General features: G+C 51.1%; 1 long non-coding RNA gene across 1 annotated transcript; it reads left to right on the top strand.

The window, feature by feature from the left end:
* Positions 1–627: 627 nt before the first annotated feature.
* On the top strand, positions 628–6,439 carry LOC127487352 (uncharacterized). Its single transcript, XR_007914131.3, has 3 exons — positions 628–942; positions 4,319–4,671; positions 5,621–6,439. It is a non-coding gene; the product is annotated as an uncharacterized LOC127487352 (long non-coding RNA).
* The last annotated feature ends 358 nt before the right edge of the window (positions 6,440–6,797 follow it).

Genomic DNA, 6,797 nt, shown 5'->3' with positions numbered 1-6,797 from the left:
TAATCTATTTGAAAGGCAGAGTTACAGAGAGGCAGAGATAGAGAGGCAGAGAGAGGTCTTCCATTTGCTGGTCACTCCCCAAGTGGCTGCAATGGCTGGGGCTGTGCCGATCCGAAGCCAGGAGCCAGGAGCTTCCTCCAGGTCTCCCACGCAGATGCAGGAGTCCAAGCACTGGGGCCATCTTCTACTGCTTTTCCAGGCCATAGCAGAGAGCTGGATCAGAAGTGGAGCAGCCGGGATTTGAACCGGCGCCCATATGGGATGCTGGCAGTGCAGGCGGCGGCTTTACCCACTACTAAGCCACAGCACCTGCCCCTGTGCCTCTGTTTCTATCTGCTGTGATATCACACACGTGATCTATGGAGAATTCCACCATGCAGAACGAAAGAGCAAATGTGGGCTCATAGCGTGTGGAAGAGTCGACCTCAAGGCCTTCTGAACAGTGGCATGGACCTCACTGCTGAGGGAAAGTCCTCCAGGGACGCAGCGGCCATGAGTGCCTGGGCTGGGGACCATGGGTCTCGGGTGGCAGCCAGCTCGCAGCAGCCCTGCAGCCATTGCGCCCGCATCCTCTCTCCCCTACCCTCTTCTTTTCTGTCCCTGCTTCCCCACCCCCCTCCCAGACTTCCTGGTCCTACTGCTTCATGGAGAGCGCAGTACCTCTCCCTGCAGGCCCAGTGTCCCAGCTCAGCCGAGCTTTTCCAGAACCTGAGGCTGGTAGCTCTGGTTTGCATTTGGCGAGTGGCCCTGGGCGACTTCCGTGGCCTCGGCAAGCCTTGTTTACTTCCTCTTAGAGGTGAGGAAACCAGGCCTGACTCATGGGGCTCTTTGTAGAGTCAGAGAGACTTTACAGTCAGCCACCGCAAGTCCTGTGTCTAGGGAATGAACGCACATGGATCAGACAAACTTGTGCCCTCAAGCAACAGAGACTTTGGAGAAAAGGTGAGTTTTATTCATAAAACAAATATTTGTTGAGTACCTTCTGTATGTCTCACACCAGGTCACAAGCTCATATTAGGACATTCTAGGCAGCAGTTTTAAACATGAAGGCCAGGGATCCTGAGCCTTTTGTCACAGATACATTCTCCGTGTGTGTCTTCTTTTGAGAAAAATCTGTTTTGGTCATTTTTTTTAAGGGAAAGGGTTTATTGGGGGAAACCTGACAGACTGGAGGGAAGGGGCAAGGAGGGAAAAAGAGAGAGAAGGAGAGAGGGAGAGAGGGTGAGAGGGAGGGAGGGGGAGAGAGGGAGAGAGGGAGGGAGGGAGGGAGGGGGAGAAGGAGAGAGGGGAAGGGAGAGAGGGAGAGGGAGAGGGAGAGAGGGAGAGGAAGAGAGGGAGGGAGAGAGGGGGAGAGGGAGAGAGGGAGAGGGAGAGAGGGAGAGGGAGAGAGGGAGAGGGAGAGAGGGAGGGAGAGAGAGGGAGAGGGAGGGAGGGAGAAGGAGAGACAGAGAGGGAGAGAGGGGGAGGGAGAGAGAGACGGAGGGAGAGAGAGAGGGAGAGAGAGACGGAGGGAGAGAGAGAGAGAGAGGGAGAGAGGTAGGGGGAGAGAGGGAGGGAGAGAGAGAGAGGGAGAGAGGGGGAGAGAGAGAGAGAAGCAGACGGAGAGAGAGAGAAGAGAGCTTTAATGGGGTTATTTGCAGGAGTTCCTTATATATTTTGGGAGCTGATCCCTCCCCATATGTACGGTTTGCAAGTATTTCCTCCCAGTCCATGGGTTGTCTCTTCACTCTGTTGAAGTTTTCCTTTGTTGTGCAGAGGCTTTTTAGTTTGATGTGGCCCAATGTGTGTATTTTGCTTTTGTTGCCTGTGCTTTTAGGATCACATCCAAAAAAATCATTGCCTAGAGCAATGTCACAGGACTTTTTTCTCTTTTTTAATTATTTGTATTTATTTGAAAGGCAGAAATACAGAGAGAGAAGGAGAGGGAGTTGGAGAGGGAGAGGGAGAGGGAGAGGGAGAGAGAGAGGGAGAGGGAGAGGGAGAGGGAGAGAGGGTCTTCCTTCTCTGGTTCACTCCGATCTTCCATCCACTGGTTAACTCTCCAAATGGCAGCAACAGCCAGGGCTGGGCCAGGCCGAAGCCAGGAGCCAGGAACTTCTGGGTCTCCCACTTGGGTACAGGGACCCAAGTAATTGGGCCATCTACCACTGCTTTCCCAGGTGCATTAGCAGGGAGCTGGACTGGAAGTGGAACAGCTGGGACTTGAACTGGTGCCCATATGGGATGCCGGCACTGCAGACGGAAGCTTAACCGTCTACGCCACAGTGCTGGTCCGTGGGGCTTTTGCTGTATGTTTTTTTCTTGTACTTTTACAATTTCAGATCTTAAGTCTTTTATCTATTTTGATGATTTTTTTAAAAAAGGTTTATTTATTTGAAAGGCAGAGTGACAGAAAGAGAGGGAGAGAGACGGGGGTGGGGATGGGTAATCATCCACTAGTTCCCTCCCCAGATGGCCGTAATGGCCAGGGCTAATTCAGTCCAAAGCCAAGAGCTCGGAACGCCGCTCTTGGCCATCATCTGCTGCTTTCCCAGGCACATCGGCAGGCGGCTATGTTGGAAGCGAGCAGCCAGCACTTGCGTGGGTGCTGGGATATGGGAGGCTGGTGTTGCAGGGGGTGGGTTAACCTCTGGCCCCATTTGGATGGTTTCTGTGCATGGGTGAAGTAAGGGTCTAATTTCATTCTTCTGCTTGTGTATATCCAGCTGTGCCAACACCATTAGGGGTTGGACTTAGGAGACAGAGTATGTAAAATCCATTATTCCAAATACATATCCTCAAAGTCATCACTGTCCTACTCACACCTGTTCTAAATCACCAACCACGTGAGGTCCATTCATTGTGATGTCCATGCCTGGTTTAATTAGGTCCTCCCTACAGGTCAAACACTTCAGTTTTCTCTTGGTAAGATTGAGAGCCAAGAGCTGCGTCTTTAGCGTGCAGGTCACTGAACGCTTGAGCAGGGAGTGCATTCTTGGGGCCAATGCCCAGATGAAAGCCTAGAACATTCCATCACCCAGAAGGTCCCCTCCTGCTCTTCCACTCCCTTCACACCCACCTGAGCTACCCCTATCCCGACTCCTACCACCGCTGGTTAATTCGCCTGTTCTTGAACTTTTACCCACCAGCATAGACTTCTGTCTGACCTCTTTTGCATAACATGGCTTGTGAGATCCTGAGTGCTCCCCGGGCAGCAGTGGTGTATTCTTGATTGTGCAGAACAGCCCTGTGTATGTAGAGCCCACGTTACTCATCCTCTTGTTGATAGATATGCCTTGTGTCCAGTGTGGGATTATTTTCTATCTCCTGGATGGCAGGACCACCCTCTCTCGTCTTGACAACCAACAATAGCTTCAGGCCTTGCCAAACGTCCCCTGGGGCAGGATCACCTGGACGGAGAGCTCCGCCTCGGGTGCCCGTCTTTCCAGGCTGGAAAGAGACCGGCCTCAGCCTCATTCTTGGCAGATGCTGGGCCTTTGCGTCTGGGGAGTGACGTCACACGCTGATTCTGAAGCTTGTCTGGGAGATTGGAGCAGGGAGATGAGGCAGGGGCAGGAACAGGCTGTGTTTCCTCCAAGAAAAGAGGGGCCAGCGCCGTGGTGGAAGCAGGTAAAACCTCGGCCTGTGAAGCCAGCCTCCCAGTGCGTGCTGGTGTAGGCCCTGGCTGCTCCATTTCCAATCCAGCTCCCTGCTAACGCTCTGGGGAAAGCAGCAGGTGGCCCAAGTGCTTGGGCCCTCCACCCACGTGGGAGACCTGGAGGGAGCTCCTGGCTCCTGGCTTTGGTCTGGTCCAGCTGTTGTAGCCATTTGGGGAGTGAACCAGCAGATGGAAGATCTCTCTCTCTGTTTCTCCCTCCCGCTCTGTAATTCTGACTTTCAAATAAATAAATAAATAAATCTAAAAAAAGAAAGCTCAATAGAAAAGCAGGCAAGTAAAAAAAAAAATAGAACAGAACTGGCAACAGCAGTGAAGAGACGAATAGCAAATGTGCCATTGTCTTTGGGGCAGGGCCATCTCCTTGGCAAAAATTAGGGATGGGCGAAGTCCTCTGTCCACCAACATGGTGACTCAGCAGCTCTCTCCACACTGCTTGCTCCTGGCAGCAACAAGCAGGCCCTTTGCAGAGACTACAGACTGCTAACATCTGACCACCAGCTCTGGGAAAAGTCGGTCTATATTTCTGCAGGTCCCACAAACCCCCTCGGCCTCACACTGACAGTCCCCAGCCTCCAAACAGCCTGTGTTTGGGTTTTGTTTGTTCCCCAGGCTATTTTAATAACAGACAACTTGACTCAGCTTGTTCCTTTGTGTGTTTAGCTTCCAACAGACATGTTAGCGCCTCGTGTCTCTTTCACCCTTCCTGCCACCTGTCTGGCCCTGGAGCAGGAGTTCCTCAATGGCTGTGTTCCTGGATGCCCTCAAATGCAAAATGGACGCAGTGCTGGCTCCCACCTCTGTGAGCAGAAAAGAAAGGAGCACAGGCCAAAGGCAGAACATAGCAAGTCACCGCAACGCGTGCCAGCTACGAAGCGCACAGAGTGCCAACCCAAAGCGAAAAACCAGACTCCCAACGGGGCAGCCATTAAGCCTGGCACTTAAAACCAGCAGGAAAAAAGGAATAAAAACAGGAGGAAAGCAAGAAGAAAAGGGGCAGAAGTCCGACAGCGTGGGTAAGATGCCTGCATCCCACGGTGGAGCGCCTGGGCTCCAGTCCCGCCTCTGCTTCCAGTTCCAATTCCGGAAGGCTAACAGACACCCCGGGAGGCAGCAGTAATGGCCCAAAACTTCGGGTCCCTGTCACTCACATGGGAGTGCAGGATTGGGTTCTGGGCTCCTGGCTTTGGCCTGGCCCAGCCATGACGACTGGGGAAACTGAAGAAGTGAATCAGCAGATAGGAGATCTCTCTGTCACTCTTCGTTTGTCTCTGCCTTTCAAATAAAAATAATTTAAGAAAGAGATAATTCGATGATTACAACAGTAATCAGTACTATGTAACATCTGTATTTTAACAGTGTAACTATTATAGTGTAATACTTATAGATAGATATAGTGTAACACTTAATTTAAAGATTCATTTACTTATTTGAAAGTCAGAGCTACAGAGACTGGGAGAGAGAGCTCTTCCATCCACTGGTTCACTCCCGGATGGCTGCAATGGCCAGGGCTGAACCAGGCCAAAGCCAGGAGCCAGGAGCTTCATCCAGGTCTCCCACTTGGGTACAGGGACCCACCTTCCACTGCTTTTCCCAGACCATTAGCAGGGAGCTGGATCAGAAGTGGAACATCCAGGACTCAAACTGGCACCCATATGGGATGCTGGCGTCCCAGGCAGCAGCTTTACATGCTATGCCACAACACCTGCTCCTGTGTAACACTTATATTTGTGATATTTGTTACATAGTAAGCAGACTGTTTATTTTTGTAATAGTGCAACTATTATAGTGTAATCCATACAAATATAGTGTAATACATATTTGTAACTCTTTTATTTGTAATATTTGTTCCATAGTGGTACTGTGTAAGACCCCTACGTGCTAGGCACTGTTTAAACACTAGCTACACTTTCTTATTTAGTCCCCAGCCCTGTGAGACAGACACTCTTGCTATCTCTGTTGCAGATGCGAACATTGAGAGACTTGCCTACCAACCTATGGTCTTAACCAGAGAGTGACAGCGAGAATGAGGTGTGTCCTGGGAAGAGGCAGCCCTCCAGCTTCTGGGCAACCCTCAGTGAAATATGGCATCCAAGGCACGTGGGACCCTGGTCTTTCATGCTCAGCACTGAGGCGTTGGCTTCCCCTTTAGCTGCCTGCCTGCTGCCTCTCTCCTGGACAGGCTGTGATCCCAGACCACACTGGAGGCAGAGGCAAAGGGAAATGTGTATCCACACAGACACTTAGCTAAGTTGCCTCCCAAATGGAAATAGTCAATGAAAGATCTACAGTCAGAAGACCGTGCCTACAGAAAGCCCCTGCTGCCACCCTGCTCGTTATGGTTAACTGTCGGTAACCTGCCCGGCAGGGATGAGGGGAGCTTTGGCACCTGGAGCAGCTGGGTAGAAATAACTTCCGTTACCGTGATAACACACAGCAGTGGGGGCGGGAGTTGTGTCCACCGGGGTAAGCCTTCCCATGGGATGCCCATATCTCATATCTCAGCTACTCTTGGCTTCTAACTCAGCTTCCTGTGAACACACCTGGGAGGCAGCTGATGACGGCCCAAAAACTTGGGTCCCTGCCACCTACAGGGGAGACCTGGATGGAGTTCCTGGGCTCCTGGATGGCCTGACTCAGCCCTGGATCCTGGATTTTGTGGGCGTTTGGGAAGTTAGCCGGTGGATGGAAGATCTCTCTCTCTCTCTCTCCCCCCTCTGTCTCTTCCTTTCTTTTTGTCTCTCACCCTCTTCCTGTCATTTTGCCTTACAAATAAACATAAATAAATCTCTCTAAAAGATACAAGATAATGAAAAACAGCCTATCTTTATTTAAAAGTTGGATATCTGGATCCTCCTGTATTTTTTGCATTCAATTTTGCTTCTTTTTAAAAAATTTATTTATTTATTTAAAAGAGAAGCAGAGAGAGAGAGAGAGAGAGAGAGAGAGAGAGAGAGAGGTCTTCCATCCACTGCTTTCACTCCCCAGATGGTTATAACAGCCTGAGCTGGGCCAGTCCAAAGCCAGGAGCCAGAAGCTTCTTCCAGGTTTCCCATGTGGGTGACAGGGTCCTAAGCACTTGGGCCAGCTTCCACTGCTTTGTCCTAGGCCAGTAGCAGGGAGCTGGATCAGAAGTGGAGCA

Source organism: Oryctolagus cuniculus, chromosome 11, assembly GCF_051225735.1.
Source record: "Oryctolagus cuniculus isolate XC-2025 breed Fujian yellow rabbit chromosome 11, ASM5122573v1, whole genome shotgun sequence".
In the NCBI taxonomy this organism is placed as follows: Eukaryota; Metazoa; Chordata; class Mammalia; order Lagomorpha; family Leporidae; genus Oryctolagus; species Oryctolagus cuniculus.
The sequence above is the reverse complement of the archived record's forward strand: the minus strand, read 5'-3'. Positions and strand labels throughout refer to the sequence as shown.